Genomic DNA, 23571 nt, shown 5'->3' on the forward strand with positions numbered 1-23571 from the left:
AAAAGATTACGAATTGATGAAGAAAACAGATTTAAAACATGTATCAAAGACGAAATCAAGGGACTTGATATGAACGAATCGAGTCTCTAAAATCCGAATTTGAATTTGTGACGAAAACCCACAAATATTAATTATAAGGGATTTAAGTCGAAAATTATTGAAATGGATTCATAAAAACTAATTTGAAAATTATTAGGTGAAATAAGGGAAAGAACGAAGAAAGAAAAATAAAAGACGAAAGGAACAAAAACCCAAGGGAGAAGAAGAAGTGCATCAACTGAAAGCAGCCCCTGGAAGAGGCGCAGCAGATGCTGCGCCCTTTCTGCAAGGCGCATCGATTGATGCGATTCTTCCCACGCAGATCTCAGTATTACTTCCGTTAAAAAGGGTTTTAAAAGACGGTTTCGAGCATGCTTATGACATAAATTCTTACATTAATTATAATACAGAAAATAAATACATTAAATAAAATACATTAAATAAAATTGGTATTTTACACCCTCAGACTTACATGTTACCGTCGCGAGATTTAACTAAATCGGTTTTTAGTGGTAACTCGACTCGATCTATAATGCAAATATGAAAGTGCCCTTGAAAAAAGGATTTAAAAGCAAGTTGAATTGATTAATTGATTATGGTGTAGTGGAGTTGGTCAAATTGGTCGGTCATGCAAAACGAGGCTGGTACTCGGAAAGATCCGAGCTTACGTGGTCGAATGTTCAAGCACGTAGACGCCAAAAAGTAAGAACAAAGGTCTAGAATGCAAAGGGAGAAGAGAAGGGCGGACACTCGCGTGAGAAATATAAGGAGTGAAGGCTCCTATTTATACTAATCACGTGAAGGAATTAGGTTTTCGGAGAGACTTTGGAAGTAAATATCGGAAAGATATAAAAAAGATACGAAAATACGCAGAAAAGGACTTGGGAGGAGCCGCAGCAGTCACTTCGTCTCTTGGAAGAGGCGCAGCACCTGCTGCGTCTGTTCCCAAGTGGTTTCCTCTTGCGGAAGAAAGATTTCCGTGTTTAAGTTATGGTAGGACGGAATAATTTGGTTTTCCTTAATATTTTGTATGAATATTACAGGAAATTGTTTACCAAAGAATAAAGATTGTGGAATATTTATAAAAATATGGAATAGAAATATCCGGAACATTCCAGAACATTCTGACTCGGGATTTAACGGTTATCAGAAAATGAAGACGGTTTTAGGCCCGGACTCCAAATGTACTCTAATTACTGTCAAAACGACCGTATCGGCATGTAGATGACAACTAAGAGGTAGACATCAGTGTTTGAGCAATCACTTGACGATAAACTTACGAACTGTCACAAATCATTCCGCGTACCAAACATGCGGCCCAATCATCACCGGGTGGTTTGCGGGAGGTGCAGAAATGAGGTATCTACAGAGTCCCCACTTTGACTGAGGCTTGGACAAGGCGAAAGTCAAAGTATAGCCATCAGGTCAATCGAATATTACAACCTGACGACTATGGCGACGCGAGGCGGCTCAAGGGGTCTGAGCCAAGGACCTGTCGTCGGGAACATTTTAGAGTCTGTCGACTATCGGGGAGGGTCGTTTAAAGTCCATTAGACTACGTAAGGAGGCTCGCCAGCCATAAGAAGAGATCATACCTAAGACTTCTTCTCGAGATGCTTCCGGAGGTGCATAGGAGCTAAGGGTAAGCATAGGAGCTAAGGTTAAGACCTAAAAGTTAAGTAAGGATTGGTGCTAGGGTGTGGGGCCCTAAAGGAAAGCATCAATGGGAAGGAGGCCCGAATATAAGGGTAACTAAAACATGAGTATAGGAACTCTATCGGTTTGGGAACTTCTGGAGAACGGCACATTTGTCGCACTTCGAAGGGAAACAAGAAATATTGTGAGTAGCAGGACACGGGCGGGAACTGCTGGGAGAAATCTGTTCGTGTTCAGCTTCAAACAAACTTCGGAAGAAATAGGGGCTGATGTTGATCTCCATGTCTCGAGAGGAAGTGACTGTCGGTCGTGAACTCTCGTTGGGGAACATAATCGGAAACTAATCTCCATGTCTCGAGAGGGAAAGTCTATCCGCTTACTCTCGTTGGGGATATATGATGAAGGCGTGTCGAATCACCTGTGAAGGAATATCTGCTCGTTGTGACAAGCAAGGTCTTGGAAGCGATAAATAACGTATAATAGTCTGCTGTTGGCTTAGAAATGCGGGTCTGAACGAAAGACAATCGTTAAACGGACCAAAAAGATAAAATAGCATTGGGGAAGAGGCGCACCAAAGATGGGCCCACTAATAACGAACTCATAACGAATTTTTGAAAACTCGTAAGGAGGGAATACCAGGAAGAGGCGCAGCAAGAGCTGCATCTCTTGGAAGAGGCGCAGCACCTGCTGCGTCTGTTCCCAAGGGTGTATTTTCTGCGTAAAAACGCGATAAACAGAGGGTTTGCAATCATTTGTTCGAAACACAATTTCTTCAAATTCTCTCTCAAATCCTAACCATTTCCGCCAAGATTCGATCCAAAAGCCTGCATTCATCATGACTAATCGAGGTATGTGTACCATTCTTTCATTAATCTTCTATATTTGCTCAATTTGGATCGAAAAAATTAGGGTTTTCAACCCAATTAATTCGAAAATTTGGGGCTTTTCCCCCAAATGGATTTGCCTTGTAAAATTGATATTAGAAACGGATAATTGGTAGTATAAGGAACACAGCGATGTATTTGTTTCGAATTTTCGTTGAGTTTTGAGCATTTGAGTGAATTTGAGACGGTTTCACAGCTAAACCGTAAATTGCTTCGAAAATAGCCTTAGGATTGCCTATTTGCGATGAAACTTGATATTTGGAATCCTTGGATGATGGATAAACTTCCTACCATCTCAGAATTTTGGTTTGTGACGGCTTTTTCAGGGCACTTTTCTAGGGCATAATCGCCGTTATAACGAAATGCTGCCGAAATTTCGACTCGAACCCAGAACTAGGCTTCGACTTAGGCTTGACTTGACCCTAATTACCACATGAGTGATTGGGTTCGTGAGAATGTGGCCAAAGATGGCGAGAAAAGAGCGATTTCAGGGCTTCCGAAGGCTCGAAAATCCCTTAACCAAGGCTCGTCGTCACGTGACGCGGCTTAAATTTGCTTTAAGGTTGCAGGTGACGAGGCTTCTACTTCTGGGAGAGCTCCCATGGAGATAGACGCTGCTGTTGTCGAGGAGGCTTTGGAGCGGGCTTTCACCGCCGCGGTGATGGCTGCTGGGGACGAGGTCCACGAGGAGGAGGCTGTTGAGGAGGAGGAGTCCCCGAGGCGGGCCAACGTTGGACGAGGAGGTCGTCAACTGCGGGGAGCACCCGCGTGGGTAGAGACCTGGGAGAGTAGGCACTTGCTTTGGGCTGCAGAGGGTCACCCGTCCTACAGGACGGTGAAGAGTTTGGTAATTTTGAATTCATTACTCATCACTCACCTTTTTTTCATTCATTTCATTTGCTCATATCTTTTTCCAATTTTCATTCAAAACTAAAGATAGCTTTTGTTTCAAATCACAATAGGAGGCCGGGAACATCCGGTCGTTCTCGGGTTACACGACAGCGATGGAGTGCTACGAGCGGCTGTCGGCGAAGGAGCGCGCCATGATCGAGCGTGGAGCGTTCGGTGCCTTGGTGCAGGCCTGGAGGGATATCGCGAAGAGGAAGCTGCGGGCTAACCTTAGCCTGGTCCGCGCTTTCTTGGACCAATTCTGGGACACGACTTCCACCTTTCACATGCCTTTTGGTGAGGTGGGAGTCACTCTGGAGGAGTACGGCATGATTTCTGGTTTGCCGTGTGGGTCTGAGGCTGTGGAGTGGCCGGAGACTACCATGAAGGTGGAATCGGCCGAGGCTAGGAGGTTGATCGGCTGGAACTTGTCGCCGAAGACTGTTACAGTGCCTGGTCTGGTGCCCAGCTCCTACGTTCGAGACTACTTCGCGGGAAAGATCCCGGCGTTGGTGACGATTGACGGGAGAGAGACGACTCCTCCTCCCTGTACTGCTGAGCAGAGGGCTCGTTTGTGGCTTTGGTGGTTTTTGTCTTCGATCTACCTCGGAGACAAGGGAGAGAGGCTGTCGACGAAGCTTCTTCCCTTCCTTTCTGACCTGAGTTCCCTAGGGCGTTGGGACTGGGTCACTGCTGGTTTTGCGGTCCTCATCCGCTTCATGAGGGCCATGGTTCGTCCGGAGTTGATGGAGAAGAGAACTTCTCCTGGTGCTGTCGACCCTGGACTGCTGCTGGAGGTATGAACCTTCATTTAGACTAAAATCAATTCTTTTCCTTATCAAATTACGGAAGACCGTTATTGACCATCTCGCTTAACAGGCGTGGGTGTACTCCTACTTTCCGAGCCTCTCGCCCAAGAGGACGGAGCCGCTGGAGAGAGCCTATCCCGTGGTGAGGGATTGGGTGATGTGCAGGACGAGGAGCAAGCGTTCCTCTCACGGTGTCTACCGGCGGGACGTGAACGCCCTTCAGCTGGACAGCGTGAGCATCTCACTTATATTCATTTTGCTTCTTCATTGCTTTTAATTGACCATAAGAATGATTCCTTGTTTGTCTTGTCCCAGTGGGAGCCCAGGCCTTGGGCGGAGTACGCTGGAGCGCCTCCTTTTGTGGCTGAGGTCCTTCGACCTAGGAGCTCGAGCCGGCTACTGCTGAGGACGTCGATGGGTCCTGTGTGGTACTTGGGCGAGCGCTTGGCTCGTCAGTGCTCTCGGGATGTGTTGACGACTCCCATCGATCCTCCTTGGACGATGTTCAGGGAGCCTTCTGAGGCAGAGAGGGAGGCTGACTTGGCTGGCGTCGGTGGTGACGCCCTCCTTCTTCCTGGCGAGGACTACTCGGCATTCCTCTACGGGAGGTTGGCGTACTGGCCGGTTGTGGTGAGCATTTTTCTCTCCTTCTTTACTTGATTTTGAGAATATGATGAAAGATCATCGATTAATGGGAAACATTTGACTTTGCAGGAAGTCGAGGCGGCGGGCATCGAGCCCCCAGAGTACCCCGAGACCCTCGAGTACACTGACGCGACCGGGAGGATGACGATCTCCGAGCTGCGCGACTTTGACGTAGCTGTGACGGATGTTGGCCTGGACGACTGGCAGCATCTGATTCGGAGGGTGAGCCTCTAATTTACATAATTTTTGCGTAAGAACACATTTCATTGAACTTTATTCAATTATTGAGAATTTCTCTTTTTGAAAATGCAGGTTGCGCCGTCTCGGTTCGCGGCGTTATGGAGGGTGGCCAACCGGCTGCGAGCTATTGTCGTCGAGGCACTTGTCGGCGGTCGAGGTCGTCAGGTATGAACCTTATGCCTATTTCATTTTTGAATTTGGATTTTCCTACTTTTCTTGCAATTGCCTGAAATAATTGACATGAGCCAATTTGTTGTTTACAGGGGGACCGTGAGCTGGAGCGAGAGTTGACCCAGTCTCGGGAGGAGACGACTCGCTTGTTGAGAGAGCTCGAGGTTCGTGACGCCGAGATTGCTGCTCTCGCGGCAAGAGTTGCAGAGCTGGAGGGCGACCAGCAGTAGTTTTGTTTTGTTGTTGTTTGTATCTTGCACATTTGTACATTTTGGAACTTCGTTTTGAACATTTTTGGACTTTGTTTGGGGCTCGAGCCCCCAGTTTGTTGTACATTTCCCTTTTTGGTTGTATATATGATTGCCTGAGTGCCTTTGCTGCTGGGTTGCGTTGCTTGTACCTGCAGGTTAGCTTTGAACATGTTTGGTAGATGACGGTTTACGCCGTCATGCTGCCGAAATTTACATAGAAATCACGCAAAACATACATTTGTATATACACATGGCCTGGATTAGCGCAAAACGAATGACTCAGAAAAAATGCAAAAATGCAAAAGTGCAAAAGAAAATGCGAAAATGCAAAAATTTTGCCAGAAATGACCGGACGGTAGGGAGGGTTACCCCTAAAAAAAGAAAAAAAAAATAGAAACCTATAAGTTAGAAATGAAAAGAGATGAAAGAAATGTATAAATTTTGAAATGAATTAAATTATAATGAAAATTATTTCCTACAAAAGAATTATATAAAAAAAGAAAATTATTTCCTAAAATGAAAATGTACAAGTGTGATAAAATGACGAAAATGTCGATATCGCCTCGAAATGCGTGCCCACGGAATTAGGAAACACGAAATATGGTAACCTTCACGTTTTTACCAAAACAATAACCCGTAGGAATAGGAAATTATTCGTCAAGGGATTTAGGAAAGATCCAACGCGGAAAATCACAGAAACCTAGCTGAGGAAGAGACGCAACATGAGCTGCGTCCCTTTGAAGAGGCGCAGCAGGTGCTGCGCCTGTTCCCAGGTGTTTCTGCTCTGGCAGATTTTAGGAAACAGAAATTAGCATAAATAGAGACGTCGATAGAGCTTTTATTCACACAATTTTTCCGTCTCTTCTACGTCTTATTACATAAAATCCTCAAAAAAAATCCCTCATCATGAATACTTTGGAGATTCGCCTAAAATAATGGACCAACGAATTTTCCAACGTGGAGAAGTACGATATGGGCGTCTATAATCTTGGATCTTTGTTGAGTTTGAAGCTTATCAAGGTTGTCAAACCGTTCTTGGATGCTTGTCTTGATTATTGGGACCCGAATTATCATGTTTTTACTTTCCCTGGAGGCGACATTTGCCCATTTCCTGAAGAAATTGCTGCGATTGGTGGGTGGGATCCTGAACACTTGCCTGCCATTCCTTCTACTTCGCAAGGGTATAAAAGCAAATTTAGAGATTTGCTTGGTTTAACTAGGCTTGAGGTTGATCGTCTAGTGACCTCGAAAGGAGTGCTAATGTTGGACTTCATTGACCGATTTATCAACAGGGCCGACCCCACCGTTTCTTATGTTGCTAGGCGAAGGGCATTTGGATTTTGCTCGTTGCATGTATATGTCTTCCAAGGGCATGTTGATGAAGACTTGAGAGGTGATCCCCATCTTCTGGGCCTAGTTGAGCAAATGGAGCTGCGCAGGAGCCCAGCTTGTTTATGTCTAGGAGAGATCCTGTTGGGCTTGGATAATAGGAAAGCCAATCGTGACCTACCGTACTTGGGAAGTCCCGTCATTTTGCAGGTAAAAGGACATTTTCTTCTTCTTTTTTCTTCTTTTTCTTTTTTTTTTTCCTTTTTCGTTTTTCTTTTCTTTTTTTTTGTTTTTCTTTTTTTTTTTGTTTTTCTTTTTTTGATGTCTAATACCTGCTTTTGGTAGGTTTGGCTTATGGAACGGCTTCGATTGATCGAGCCCCCAGTTCATGTTTCTTCTTATCATGCTCGTTCGATTGCAATGAGGACCAGGTTGTACATGGTGGACTTCACTCGAGTCTGCGATTACTGGAAGAATAAACTGAAGAGTGATGATGACCCCTTGATTAGGTGGATTGTACCATGGTGGCACCTCAAGTTTGTCACTGGAGTGTCTTCTTTGGATCCTACTCGATCTGTGCGCATTCCTGGCTTGGAATTTATGGTGTGCATCTTCCCGGAAAGGCTGATGAGACAGGTTGGACTAAAACAGACGATCCCGAAGCTTGATACCGTCCCGCAGACTGCCGTGGCACTTACTACAGAGAGCTGAAGGGAGTGGGCCATTAAATGGGCTCAAAGGAACGTGTGGTTCTTGAACTCTTCTGCTAATGCCTTATGGGTGTCAGATTCTTATCTGCGATGGAGGAAAGCTACTACACCGGAAGAGCGCGAGAGATTGAGGAAGCGCGAGCCTGATGACTACAAGGTGCGCGAGGTGGAAAAAGAGAAAGAGAAGCATCTGACTGAGGGAGAGGAGGAAGTCGGGTTTCGAGTTGTTCATCCTTCGAAGAAACCGAAGACCTCTCCTGCCGTGGAGGTGGTGATTGGCAAGAATGGGAAGTCTAGGCCTCGAGAAAGACCGTTGGTGATTAGGTCCGAAGTGGCGCAAGAGCGTCCGGCTCGAGGTCGTGACAAGAAGTATGACAAGAATGACAAGGGCAAAGGGAAGATGGAGGAATAGCCCAAGTCTTTATTTTTATTTATTATTATTATTATTGTTGTAATAAAAAGGTGGGGTTTTTAGAATCCTAGCCTATTTCTATTTCTTTTATTATGTAGCGTATTATTATTAGAAAAAGAATGAAATAAAAAAGGTTAAATGGTTACGAAACCGTTGTGATTTTTTATTTATTATTCTTGTCGAATTCCAAATGCAATGCAAATGTCCTTCTATTTACATTTTAAAATAATGGGTTGTATCCTGTGAAGGATTGCCTACGTATTCATTTAGAAAATGAAATCAAACCCTTGCGCGTAGTTCGAGTAAATGTAAAAAAATAATTGTTCTAAGCAAGAGCTTGTAATGAACTTAGAAAATAAGCATGAGCTTTCGCTTACTCTAAAGGTGCAGTTTAGTTTATTTGATGATATGAGGATGACAAAATTGTCAAAATGCAAGAGCAAAGTGACATTAGCTTATTTCAGCTTGGGCCAGGGGCCGTTTATTTAGTGCCACAAGAGCGACACGTGAGGTTACGCGAGGCGCGTTTTTGTTCTTATTCTAGGCATAATACCGTTTTAATTGGTCGAGGTTTGTCGGGTTGGAAAACTCATTCCCATCTAGGTCTGTGATTCTAACCGCCCCACCTGGGAGTATGGATTTGACTAGAAATGGCTCGGCCCAATTAGGTTTGAATTTTCCCCGTGGGTCAACAGGTAAAAGAGCTCTAACCGACTTTAGTACTAAGTCTCCTTCTTTGATGATCCTTGGCCTAACCCTTTTGTTGAAAGCGTGTTTGATACGTGCTTGATATGTTTGGACATTATGCAAGGCGCGGAGCCTACGTTCATCCAGGAGGATTAGTTCTTCATATCTATCCCTCTTCCAATCGGCTTCTGGGATTTGACTTTCGAGTAAAATACGCAAGAATGGTATCTCTAGCTCGACTGGTTGTACAGCTTCCATGCCGTAGGTCAAATAGAAAGGAGTAGCCCCAGTGGGCGTCCTAACAGATGTGCGATATCCCCACAAAGCAAAGGGTATCTTGCTTGGCCAATCTCGATAGTTGTCAATCATTTTCTTCAGAATTGTGACAACGTTCTTGTTTGCTGCCTCTACCGCGCCATTAGTCTGAGGTCTATAAGGCGAAGAGTGGTGATGCCTGATTTTGTACTTGGCTAGCAATTGTTCAGTCTCAGCTTGGAAATGTGATCCATTATCACTAATGATCTCATGTGGGCAACCGTATCGACAGATGATGTTGTTTTGTATGAACTTTGCCACGTTTTTAGCTGTGAGACTAGTGTAGGAAGCCGCTTCTACCCATTTGGTGAAATAGTCTATTGCCACTAGGATGAAACAGTGACCTCCTGTTCCGGCTGGAGTTATCTTACCGATTATGTCAATTCCCCAGGCAGAAAAAGGCCAAGGAGATGTCATTGTATAGAGCAATGAAGAAGGGACATGTTGTACATTCCCGAAGATTTGGCAATTGTGGCAATGCCTTACATATTTGATGCAATCGGATTCCATTGTTGTCTAATAGTATCCCAAACGTGTGATTTTCTTTGCCATCATGGACCCACTCATGTGAGGACCGCATTCTCCATCGTGGACTTCTTCCATCACCTTCCGTGCCTGTGAATGATCGAGGCAACGTAGAATTACACCAAGAGGTGTCCTTTTGTACAACTCTCCTTGCATGAGAACGTATTGGGAAGCTAGTAGGCGTATAGCATGTTGTCCCCTTTTGTCCATATCGGGTGGATAGGTACCGTTGAGTTTAAAGTTTAGGATTGCTTGGAACCAGGGTTCCTGTGCGATTTCCTCTTCATCGGTGATTTGATGGACATAAGCCGGCTTTGACCGTCGTTCGATACATAAAGGCATTTCTACCATGTCATCTGGCATATTAATCAAAGATGCAAGTTTTGCAAGAGCATCCGCAAATTGATTTTCTTCCCGAGGTAGGTGTAGATAGGTCACGTGATCAAAGAATTGGGCAACTTGGTCTATTCTGGCCTGGTAAGGTGCTAAGCTTTCGCTTCGGATTTTCCAAGATCCCGTAACTTGATTGATGATCAGGGATGAATCCCCATGTACTCGGAGGTTTTTAATGCCTAAGCTCTCTGCCGCTTGTAGTCCAATGAGACAAGCTTCGTATTCTGCAGCGTTATTTGTCACCTCGAAGTCGAGTTTGACAGAGATCGGTGTATGCTCACCTTCAGGAGAAATGAGCAACACTCTTATTCCAAATCCTCTTAAGTTTGATGCTCCATCAAAGTAAAGGTCCCAGGAGTCTACGTCAGTTTGGAGTATATCCTCGTCTGGAAATGACCAAATGTCTATCGTTTGTGCATCGTTAATGGGATTTTCTGCAAAGAATTCGGCAACGGCGCGCCCTTTTATAACTTTCAGGGGCACGTATTTGAGGTCGAACTCTGAGAGCATCAAAGTCCATCTTGCTAGACGTCCGTTGAGGACGGGTTTTTCGAAGAGGTATTTGACTGGATCCATTTTGGAGTATATTTTGACAGAGTAGCTAAGCATGTAATGACGTAGCTTCTTCGTTGCCCACACAAGAGCGAGGCATGTTTTTTCGAGTTGTGATTATTTGCACTCATACTCCAAGAACTTCTTACTAAGGTAGTAGATAGCCCTTTCTTCACTTCCTACGGTTTGAGCTAGCATGGCACCCATGGCTGTTTCGGTTACTGTAAGATATAAACCAAGAGGTTGATCTCGTTGAGGTGGCATGACCACTGGTGGTTTAGCCAATATCTCCTTGATTCGGTCAAATGCCTTTTGACAATCATCGTCCCACATCGTTTGGTCCGTTTTCTTGAGCTTCTTGAAAATAGGCTCGCAAATCATGGTGAGTTTCGATATGAATCGACTTATATATTGCACTTTTCCCAGGAATCCTCTGACTTCTTTTTCTGTTTGAGGTTGTGGCATTTCGATCAGAGCCTTGATCTTGGAAGGGTCTATTTCTATACCTCGTTGGCTAACGACGTATCCCAGGAGTTTAACGGATGTTACTCCGAATTTGCACTTCTGAGGATTGAGCTTCATGTTGTACTTTCGTAGCCTTGTGAAAAATTTGCGAAGGTTCGCAATATGCCCTTCTCTGTCCTTGGATTTGACAATCATGTCGTCTACGTATACCTCAACTTCTTTGTGCATCATGTCATGTAAAAATGTAGTTGCGGTGCATTGATATGTAGCTCCGGCGTTGATTAACCCAAACGGCATTACCGTATAGCAATAGGTTCCCCATTGAGTGACAAAAGCGGTCTTATGCATGTCTTCTATGGCCATCTTGATTTGGTTATAACCCGCATACCCATCCATGAAGGATAGTAATGCATGGTCTGCAGTATTGTCCACCAATATGTCGATGTGTGGTAGAGGGAAGTCATCCTTAGGACTTGCTTTGTTTAAGTCTCTAAAATTAACACAAACACGGATTCTCCCATCCTTTTTGGATACAGGTACTCTGTTGGCTACCCAGTCAGAATACTCGGAAACTTTGATGAACCATGCTTTGAATTGCTTATCGACTTCTTCCTTAATCTTGAGAGCCCATTCCTTTCTCATTCGGCGAAGCTTCTGTTTCACAGGCTTGAAACCTGGCTTAATCAGAATTCTATGTTCGGCGATATCCCTGTCGATCCCTGGCATGTCTTTGTAGAACCACACGAAAACATCTTTGAACTCGTGTAGGAGATCTATGAAGTCGGCCCTTTCTGTGGAGCTCAAGGTAGTCCCTATCCTAAGTTCTTGGGGTTCTAGTTCGGTTCCTACATTGATGGGTTCGGTGTTCTCTATTACTGGCCCCCCTTACCCTTCCTGAAGTATTTCTTTGGCTACGTAGGGAGGTATCTCGATTGAGTCTGGGTCTTGGTCATCCTCAGTATCATCATAAACAGAATTGCACTCAAGATAACACAAAGAGTAAGCAGAACCTGATTTATTCATATTAAAGTTTGAGAAAAGTTGAGAAAAAGAAGCCATCTGACCTATGGTCAATGGCGGTAAAGGGACAGTGGTTGGGACATTTCCCGAACTACTATTACTACTCGAGGCTAAGCTAGGAGAAACAAAGGGAACGGGGATGACGACAGGAGGTGACTCCTTAGCGACTTCTCTAGACTATGACTTTGACTCCGGCTCTGACTCCGACTCGAACTCATCATCTTCTGGTTCTCCTTTAAACATCTCTCCTTCTCCAGTGGTGAGCTTGAAGAGTCTTCCTTGATTGTTGGTCCACTTGATTGATTTTCTCCATCCTTTCTGCTGACTCACGTTTGTTTCTGTGATTAACGCGGTAGGGTTGAAGCGATCGTCTTTAAGTATCATGGTAATGATCTCATCCTGCGCGGCTTTAACAAATCGATCCTCTCCAAACAATAGACTAACAGCTTGTTCGTCTAAGCAAGGTGCTTGACGGGTTTTGACGGTAGGAACCGTTTCTGGAGGGATAAAGTAGCAATCGTGAAAGATCTCGATTCCGGCTAGCTTCCTCTCGAGATAATGCCAAGGCTCGGGAAATCCGTGAAAGAGTCTAGACTTCCTTCTTTAACAAAGTATCCGTTGAGGGTAGGGAGATAGGGTCGCATTTGGACTCCTACGTACTTACGGTTTTGAATCTGAGCAAGCATCTCGAGAACTTCCTCTTTAGTGGGTTTGTACCCTAATCCAAGTGGTATCCTTTTTGAGTTGCCTTCCTTGTATGGTGCGAAGGTGTTCCTTCGGATAGGGTTCAAAGGCATTCCAGGGAAGTATCCCTGAGATTTGAGTATGTGGTTGACCACTAAGTTGGAGTATGGATCATAGTATAAGGGTGCCAACTCGCTTTCTATGACATTTATGCTTTGGAAGCCCCCAAGTTCATATACTAGATCTGCAAGGACTTGATTGTTCGACTTCTTTTCGAATATTGCCTTGATGGGTGACGAAGTGATCGTCACCACTTTGCCATTTAGTGGGATCTTGATCTTTTGATGAAGGGTGGATGTTGATACGTGCATTTTATATAGTCTTTTTAGCCTATTTTATGCACGTATTTCTATGCCTTTATCGTGGTTTATTGCTACGAAATGCCCCGAATATGCTACTTTGGGTTATTATGTCTTATTTGCAGGTATGGATCCGAAAGTAGTGAAATCAAGCTATTTACCGTCCGTTTAGCATGCATTTGGAGGAAGAGATAATTCGGAGCTTGGAAAGTGCTATTTTGAGATGCGCATTGGAGTAAGGAAGTTAGGCGAGCCAAGAGAGTGCTTCAATTTGCTTGTTCCTGCTTGTAAGAGCCATATCTCGAGTTCTACAACAGTTATTAAGGTGATTCCAGTTGGAGGTGAAAGCTTATCCTCTTAGCTTTCCAACTCCACCAACCACTCCTTATTTGTCCAAGTAACGAAGGAATGGCAGCCGTTTGAAGTTCAGTGCGCGAAGCAGGAATTACGCGCTGAGAAGTGCTCGATCGAGAACTATTTCTATTCGATCGAGAGCCCATTTGCTCGATCGAGAGCCACTTCTTCTCGATCGAGTGGTTTTAGGATGAATAAGTACTCGATCGACTATTTTTCCTTTCGATCGACCAGTTCCTTTTATGCCTTTGCTCGATCGAGTGATTTAGTTACTCGATCGAGTGGATTTTGCTGACGGGCTGGGCTTTTTAGTTATTTTCCGTCATTAGGTTTAATTAAACTCCTAATTTCTTATAAATAGGAGTTAGGTCGTCAGTTATGTTATGCTTTTTATCCGGGAGGACTGCACGTTACTCTTTTCCCTTCTTTATACATGTTACTTTTATTCTTGCTCATTTAGGATCACTTAATTCAAGTAATTCCTTCCCTTATTCTCTTTTAATGCTTATTTCTTCTTTAATTATTGTCATTGCTTATTTTATTATGAGTAGCTAATTCCCCGTAGTATGTTAGGATTAGGGAAGCCGTGGTAGCAATGTTTTAACTGACTTATATAGATTAGTCTTGCGATAGGAATTGTTTTAGGCAATTTAATTGTTATCCGGTCGAATGAATGCATGCAGGAGACCATAAATCTAGTTAACCCCGACCTGGATCGAAAGATTGGAAGGGAAGGCTTGCTTAATTACAATAGGGTATTGCAGTGAGGGCGAAAGTTAAGCTGTTTACGCTCTAGGGCGGTTTAAGGACCGAAAGGTGACGACCATAGCTCTTCTTATCAATAGTCTAATCGCCATAGTATTCCCGATAGTATAAGATCTGATAGCTGCCACGGTGGACCGACTCCTAGCATACTTCCTTCCTCTTACTGTTAATTCTCTTATTCATTTCTCTTCTTTAGCCTTTTTAGTTTAGTCAACACAATCAATTCAACCCACATTTGTGACATCAGACGGATAGAATAGACAAATAGATAGTACACCGCCTCCCTGTGGAGATCGACCCTACTTACCGCTGACTTCTGTTAGCAGTAATTTAGGTATTTATTTTTGGTGTAGAACGACCGCATCAAATTTTGGCGCCGTTGCCGGGGAGGCAATCTATTTATTTATTTGTTTAATTTTATCTGTTTTTAGCCTCAGGGGATTTTTCCCTTGAGGCCGTTCTAATCTTTTGTTTAGTGCTGTTTTGATAGGCCTTACAGGTACTACCTAGACAGTTCTAGGTGAAAGACCGTCAAAGGGAAGGCTTGAGTACCTTTGACCCGTCACCCATGTCCCATTATATGGAACAGCTGGTGATCTGCTGCGGGAGATGTGGTCCTGCTGAGCACAATGCAGCTGTAGTTGTGCCGCCACATCCATCCTATCAATGGCCACCGCAACAAGATCCTTCTGATATACAAGAAGAAGAGATTGCGGAGCTGAAATCCTTGATGGAGACACTTGCATTCCAAGCGCAAGAGTATGTCTCGCGAGTTGATAATCTCGAGTCTGTAGTTGCTCAGTTAGCAAGCTGAGATGGAGAAAGAAGAAATCGCGGAGCTGACATACTTAATGGGGACCCTTGTATCCCAAATGCAAGAGAGTGATAGATATATGGACACTCGAATCCATGCGCTGAAGTCACAAATAGCTCAGTTAGCAGCTGAGATGCAAGAAGAAGAGGTTTATCTCGCCGAGAGCGGTTTTTGTCCTGAGGAAACCGTGTTGCCCAATGATGAGGATGACTTCTATGACTCAGACGACGAGTTCCTATCATATTTCACTGCCCCGCGCGAAGATTTCAGCCCTATGCAGGAAGAATCACTCGATCGAGTGACTAAAACTAATCGATCGAGTGAAATTTCAGAAGGAAGCCCTCGATCGAGTAGTATTCTTACTCGATCGAGTGAAATGCAGGAGGATAGTTCTCGATCGAGTGATTTTGTTACTCGATCGAGTGAGATGCGGGAGGAAAGTGGTCGATCGAGTGATTATTCTGCTCGATCGACCGAGTTGGCCATTGGGAGTTTTAATTCGTCACTTGGGTTCATATTGGATGACGAGTTTGACGATGATGAAGGTTACGGTGAACCTCCCTTATTCAAAGCCGAGTCGGATACACTTGAAGCTGCGATCTACGGGATGGATTCCACCGAGGAGGTTGATGAAGAAGCTGAGACGGTAATTGCTCCTAGCACGGATGAGGTAATCCATTCCTTTGTCAGTGATTCCGTCGTTGGGAGCGACCAACCCGAGGTAGTAAGCGATAATTTCATTATTGTTTGTTTCAACAGTATATTGCCTCGTTTAATTTGTGCTCCTTCTTTTAATGCTACACCCTCTCATATGTGGACGCATAATTTAACGAATTTTCACCGTCCTTATCATTTTAAGTTTGCTAATCTGAATCGGGACCCTTATATATTGACAACTGCTCCCGCGCTCCTTTATTTTGTGGATAAATTTAGGAGCGCCCATAGGAAATTTGTTAGACTTAAATGTTTACACATTTTTATTTCCTATTTCTGTATTCCACTTTGGTGCTACTTATCTTTGTTGTGTAGCACATGCGCAGCCTATTTGACAAAGTTCTTTGCGCGCTTTGAGCTGTTTTGATTGTGTTTAATTTGAGTGGCTCGAAGAAAAGAAGGTCGAGCTGGGACCTGACTGAAGCTAGCGCTACCCGGGAGGCAACCCGGCGATTTTATTTTGTTTTTATCTCAATTTCAGTTGTAATAAATGGTTTTATACCATAAAACTATCTCAGTGTGCTTGTCTTGTTAGTTTGCGGGCTGTTTTCATTTGCATTTTGCAGGAATTCATCGAGCATCACTCGATCGAGTGGTTTTTTCTACTCGATCGAGCATCGTAGTGAAGGATTCACTCGATCGAGTGATTAATCACTCGATCGACCCCCTGCAGAATGAGAAACCACTCGATCGACCCATATTCCTGTCGATCGAGCAGTTTTTGCATGCCCATTCACGTATTGACTTGGATTAGCTTCCTGAGACGGTTTTCCGGGCCTTTAGCAACCTCCCATTTCATGGTCGGTTTGGGGAGGTCCCCTTTTTCGCGCAATCTTGTGAGTTTTCCGCATTTACTCTTTTTCTCCTTCAGTTTGCATTTCCTTTCCATGTTTTGGTACAATGGGGGCATTGTACGGTTTGGTTTGGGGAGGTTATGCATCCATATCTGTGTCTGCATATTGTTTTTATTTGCATTTCAGTTATCACGTTTAATTTTCTGTTTGCATTGTTTTTTATTTCAAAAAAATCAAATTCCATAAAAAATTAAAAAAATTGTTAAAATTCAAAAAAAATTTCACGTTTATTTTTGCATATAGGTTGAGTCGGAACGGTAGATTTCAATGATGAAATTGCACTGCAACTGTCTTTTTGCTTAAGCCTTGCATTGAACTGTTATCTTTTAGCTTTGTCTTATTGCATAATCTACGAGTTAATGTTAAAATTTAGCTGAACGGATAGACTTGACCTGAAATTTTGGCAACCTACTTATAAATGCTAAGGGATTAGAGCCTTATAAACTGGTGTCATTGTGACCAGTTTCATGTAGGATTGTGAGTAGTTACTCCTTGCATATCATGTATCATTAATTTGCACGTATATGAAATTCAATTGCTTTTTGCCGTCATACATTCGGGTTAGTGGTTGGTGTCACATGCAGGGAGGTGCTTACATTTTCCCTTTCTTTCATTTTTACCCATAAACTCCACATTAGCCAAATTTGCCAGTTGACCCTTAGCTACATCCAAATTTAGCCTGCCTTGTCAAGCTAGTTTAGATTGTTTTTATGTATCTTGTCCATTGTATCAAGTTTGGCTCATATCTATTGTTTTGGAGTTGGTAATTTATGAAGAAAAGGAGGAAAATAGAAAACAAAAGAGTTGAAAAAAAAAGACGTGAGAAAGAAGTTGAAAAAAAAAAGAATTCGAAAAAAAAAAAGAAGAAACCGAAAGGAATGAGAAAGAAGAAAAATGAAAAAAAATAAAAAAAAGAAAGAAGGAAAAAAAAAGAAGTTGTTAGTTGACGGTTTCTGCTCCTATGTTCTATTCTATATCATATGAGGAGTGTTTCTAGTTTGGTTTGGTGAGATTTTATGCCAAATGAAGGGCATGTGCTTAATCCCATAATTGCTTAAGAATCGGATGTTGATATATGGTTTTGTTTAGGTACTAGCTTGATCACCTATACCTCCACATTCCCATAATTGTTTTGCCTTTTCTTACCCATTGCCTCACTTTACCATATTTTTGTAAGCCCTCGGCTGTGACGGACCTTGTTTGGTTAGAATGTATGTACGGTAGTTAGAATTGTCTATCATATTAGTTGCATGCATGTTATGTGAGTCGTAGTCTAGGTGAGCGACTATTTTCCTTTCTCTCTTACATATATATGTTCACCCTTTGCTTCATGAGAGAAAGAGTGATCCGTGAGAGTCCATTATTAAAGGTCTTGCAAGGTTGACGGTTCAGCTTTATTTATAAACATCCTATAACTCGTTTGCATTTGATTTGATCTGCTATAAGTGTTAGTTGCTTGCATTAAATTGGCTTAAGTGGGCATTTGTAGCTGGCTCTGAGTTATCTTTTCCGTTCCTTTAGTTGCATTTTAGTTTACTCGGGGACGAGTAAAGGTTTGGTTTGGGAGATTTGATACGTGCATTTTATATAGTCTTTTTAGCCTATTTTATGCACGTATTTCTATGCCTTTATCGTGGTTTATTGCTACGAAATGCCCCGAATATGCTACTTTGGGTTATTATGTCTTATTTGCAGGTATGGATCCGAAAGTAGTGAAATCAAGCTATTTACCGTCCGTTTAGCATGCATTTGGAGGAAGAGATAATTCGGAGCTTGGAAAGTGCTATTTTGAGATGCGCATTGGAGTAAGGAAGTTAGGCGAGCCAAGAGAGTGCTTCAATTTGCTAGTTCCTTCTTGTAAGAGCCATATCTCGAGTTCTACAACAGTTATTAAGGTGATTCCAGTTGGAGGTGAAAGCTTATCCTCTTAGCTTTCCAACGCCACCAACCACGCCTTATTTGTCCAAGTAACGAAGGAATGGCAGCCGTTTGAAGTTCAGTGCGCGAAGCAGGAATTACGCGCTGAGAAGTGCTCGATCGAGAACTATTTCTATTCGATCGAGAGCCCATTTGCTCGATCGAGAGCCACTTCTTCTCGATCGAGTGGTTTTAGGATGAATAAGTACTCGATCGACTATTTTTCTTTTCGATCGACCAGTTCCTTTTATGCCTTTGCTCGATCGAGTGATTTAGTTACTCGATCGAGTGGATTTTGCTGACGGGCTGGGCTTTTTAGTTATTTTCCGTCATTAGGTTTAATTAAACTCCTAATTTCTTATAAATAGGAGTTAGGTCGTCAGTTATGTTATGCTTTTTATCCGGGAGGACTGCACGTTACTCTTTTCCCTTCTTTATACACTGTTACTTTTATTCTTGCTCATTTCCGGATCACTTAATTCAGTAATTCCTTCCCTTATTCTCTTTTAATGCTTATTTCTTCTTTAATTATTGTCATTGCTTATTTTATTATGAGTAGCTAATTCCCCGTAGTATGTTAGGATTAGGGAAGCCGTGGTAGCAATGTTTTAACTGACTTATATAGATTAGTCTTGCGATAGGAATTGTTTTAGGCAATTTAATTGTTATCCGGTCGAATGAATGCATGCAGGAGACCATAAATCTAGTTAACCCCGACCTGGATCGAAAGATTGGAAGGGAAGGCTTGCTTAATTACAATAGGGTATTGCAGTGAGGGCGAAAGTTAAGCTGTTTACGCTCTAGGGCGGTTTAAGGACCGAAAGGTGACGACCATAGCTCTTCTTATCAATAGTCTAATCGCCATAGTATTCCCGATAGTATAAGATCTGATAGCTGCCACGGTGGACCGACTCCTAGCATACTTCCTTCCTCTTACTGTTAATTCTCTTATTCATTTCTCTTCTTTAGCCTTTTTAGTTTAGTCAACACAATCAATTCAACCCACATTTGTGACATCAGACGGATAGAATAGACAAATAGATAGTACACCGCCTCCCTGTGGAGATCGACCCTACTTACCGCTGACTTCTGTTAGCAGTAATTTAGGTATTTATTTTTGGTGTAGAACGACCGCATCAGATGTCACCGCTTTGGAAGCGTGAATCCAAGGTCTCCCTAGAAGTATGTTGAAGGAAGCTTCGATGTCCACTATTTGGAAGTTAACCTTTCGTTCAATTGGCCCTGTGGCTATGGTTAGGCTAACGAGTCCTACTACCTTTCGTCGTGTACCATCATATGCGCGAACACCTTGATTGGTAGGGGTCCAATCCGACTCTTTCATGCCTAGTTTATATGCCGTTTTGAGGGGTATGACGTTGACCGCGGAGCCATCATCTACCAAGGTCATTGGCACGTTCTTCTTTAGACAAATGACAGTGATGTAAAGAGCCAAGTTGTGACTAGCGCCAAAAGGTGGCAAATCTTCGTCTGAGAAAGTAATAGGATTACTTAGCTTCGGTGATTCTTGGAAGACCAAGTTAACTACGTCTTCGGGTGTGGAGTTATGTGCTACATTTAGTTTGGCCAAAGCTTGCAGTAAAGCTTGGCGATGTGGGAATGAGCTTGCTACCAATTGCCAGACTGAAAGATCAGCCTTTGTCTTCTGTAATTGCTTGAGCAAATGATCAGTGGAGTCATCTTCGTTATCATTTGGTGTGACAACGTTGGTTGAACCATTTTGAGTAGTGCTTTGATATGGATGCCCCGAACCAGTTAGGTGGTCCACATATTGGTCTTCTCCATTTTGGACTATTTCTTTGACTAGGGAGTTTTCAATGAGATACCCGTCCTCGTCATCATCACCCCATACTCCGTTGATTGTAGCTAGTTCTCTCATTCTCATTATTTCATCCTCCAATTGCGTGATTTGGTTGACTAATTTATCAACCACGGCGACTATAGTAGCGTTTTGAGAGAGGATTAGTGCCACATGCTCCTTGGGTGTTGTGTTGGGGTCATGGAAGGCCGTCACCACATTTTCTAGTTCCCAAACTTGTCTATCCACACTCCTTGCCCATGTGATGAAGTCGAAAATGGTAGGAGAGATAGTAGAGTAGAATCCATCACTCTCGATCGCGTGGATCTCATCTTCCATTGGAGAAATGAGGTGTGAACAATCTAAGGTATATTCTTCACTTGTAATCACTAGAATCCCAAGAGGGTTCTGAGTGTTGTTGGGTTTACCTCCCGGCGGTATTGATAGTCGACCATCTTCAATCATGTCTTGAAGCACATTTTTCAATTTGTAGCATTTTTCTGTGTCATGCCCCTTGCCCCTATGGTATTCACAGTATGAGTTCTCATCCCAGAACTTGGATTTCTTTTCAGGTTCGGGAGTAGGTCCTATGGGTTGGAGTTTGCCTTGCTTCATTAACCTCTTTAGAGCGTTGGAGTAAGTGTCCCCAAGGTTTGTGAATTTCCTTGGTGGGGTACTTTTCTTGGATGGCTCGAGAAGGTTAAATTCATCGGTCTTGCTAGTGGAGCCGTAAGAACGGCTTGTTGAGCCTTGATATCCTCGACCTACCGTTTTGGACAAGAGCCCTTTACGGATGTCATCTTCAATCCTTGTTCCTAGTACGGTTAAGTCCTTGAAAGTTTTGATGTTTTGGTATCTCAAATGGTTGGCATAGATGGGTTTGAGATTATCCACGAACTTCTCCACAAGGGTAGCCTCATCCGGGCGTTCAACTAGTTGAGTACTAGTCTTTCTCCACCTACTTAGAAAGTCGGTGAATCCTTCTTTGTCATTTTGGGTAAGAACCTCTAAAGTGCGCATGTTAACCTGGATTTCGGCATTATCCGCGTATTGCTTAGCAAACTCGATCGCGGCATCTTCCCAAGTACCGATCTTCTTGTGTTCTAAAGAGTAGAACCATTGCTTGGGGATGGTGTCAAGAGATGAAGGAAAGATCCTTAAGAACATCTCGGGTTTGATGCCTTTGATAGACATGTAATCCTTGAAGGCACGGATGTGGTTCAAAGGGTTTTCGTGCCCCTTGAATTTAGGGATATCCGTCATATTGAAGTTGGTTGGCAATTTGGAGTTGACGACCTCATACTTGCGGTTGTTGTAACACCCCCATACTCCAAGTGCCTTACCAGGACCACTCAGGTATAAGGATACTACCATCTCGGTTGCCCGAGGTACTGAATATCATAAGACAATAAAGAAACGTACTTTTAAAGTAATTATAGATTAAGTGATTACATGTTCAAACCCAAAACTAATTAAAGGAATTACAAGGTTCTCATACGGTCTACAGCTAAACTATCAAAGCTACTAGACTTCGTCCGACACAAACGGAAGACTTCTAACCGCCACGTGATGACTCATCCCGGCTATCCATACGCGTCATATCACACCGCTCAATAATCGCTCACCACCCCGAATGGATCACCACGTTTTTAAAACATTTAAACGGGGTCGATACTAATCACACAATTCAATACATATATCAACAATAAGATAAACAGACAATGAATCACACACACACACACACACACACCACCAACTCCCATCGTCTCAATATCGACCGTCCACCTTTGGACCAGCCCTGCCTGGGGGACCGCAGCCGTTCCCACCTAAGCCCCGCTCATCATACGAGCGATAACCCTGTCCCATTAATGTGCACATCCCCTCCCGTGGCGGGTTCCACGAAGGGCGAAACTAGGGCGTGAAGTCACTCCCGCAAGTGACCCCACTCAGCCGAGAACGCATCTCGAGAGCCATAGACCACCAATCACAATCACAATCACAATCACAATCACAATCATCATATCAAACAACTAACTACAGCACATCACCAATATCCCATTATGGGACTAATACTGAGTAGGAAATCCTACCTGGAAAGCACAACACGCAGACGGTATCTACAGCTGTATCAAAACGGCTCCTCTACGAATTCTCCTCCTATCATACAGCACATAAAGACTACACATCACAAACTACACACCAAAACCCCCAATTCCTAAATTAGGGTTTAACCAATCTTAACAAAACATTATAAAAACTATATTAAAAGCTTACCCTCGACGCAAGGAATCCAACGACACGAAAAACGACAAGAACCGACCGTCGAACTCCGGAATTGCCGAGAATGCGATTAGGAAGATGAAGTGGTCGCTTTCTCTCTTAAACGGGGTTTTAGGTTTTGTAAAAGTGAATTAAAACAATGACGAATATGTTTAAATACCTTAATCGCATAATTAACAAAACCCGAGAAAACTTCCTCAGAAACCTAGGACACTCGATCGAGTGCCCAAGGTACTCGATCGAGTACCCCCTTACTCGATCGAGTACCCCAGCTACTCGATCGAGTACCCAACAGGTCAGAAACTATTTTATCTCGCAACTTACCCTTACTCGACAGAGTAAGGGCTACTCGATAGAGTACCCCAAGACTTATAAATACGGAGTATTACAGTCTTCCCTCCTTAAAAGGAACTTCGTCCCCGAAGTTCAACCCATACATAAAAACAACCATACAGACTCGACCAAGACACAACAACTTAGCTAAGGACTCAAGAACTCGACCGAACATAGAACATGAACTCTTAACACCCACTCCACCAACTATGTTTACTTCCACAACATGACTCACTATACCGTATCTACCACATATATATCTCTCACGATACCAACTCCATACATAACCAACTACCATCCTCTAATGCTGCTAGCTCCATAATATCATCAACTATCAAATTCAATACCAAGACACTCATAGACATCAAACGGGATGTTACATTCTACCACCCTTAAAAGGAACTTCGTCCTCGAAGTTTACTCACACTCGTAACCTCATCATCCAACTGTCAATACTAGCGAAATATTCTCACACTCCTAAACATCACGCTACTACAAGCACGGTCATGACCTTTAATAAAATCACCCACAATCACGAATCGATCTTTTATTCTACATCAAGACTCAACTTCCGAATATATTACCATATGTACAACCATCAAAATCTGTTTTATCGCATCCTACTCCTGTTAAGACAAATGTTACGTCCTCGTAACTCACTAATACCAAACCATATCTATATCTCATTAC

The sequence above is a fragment of the Silene latifolia genome, chromosome 3, assembly GCF_048544455.1.
Source record: "Silene latifolia isolate original U9 population chromosome 3, ASM4854445v1, whole genome shotgun sequence".
Taxonomy (NCBI): domain Eukaryota; kingdom Viridiplantae; phylum Streptophyta; class Magnoliopsida; order Caryophyllales; family Caryophyllaceae; genus Silene; species Silene latifolia.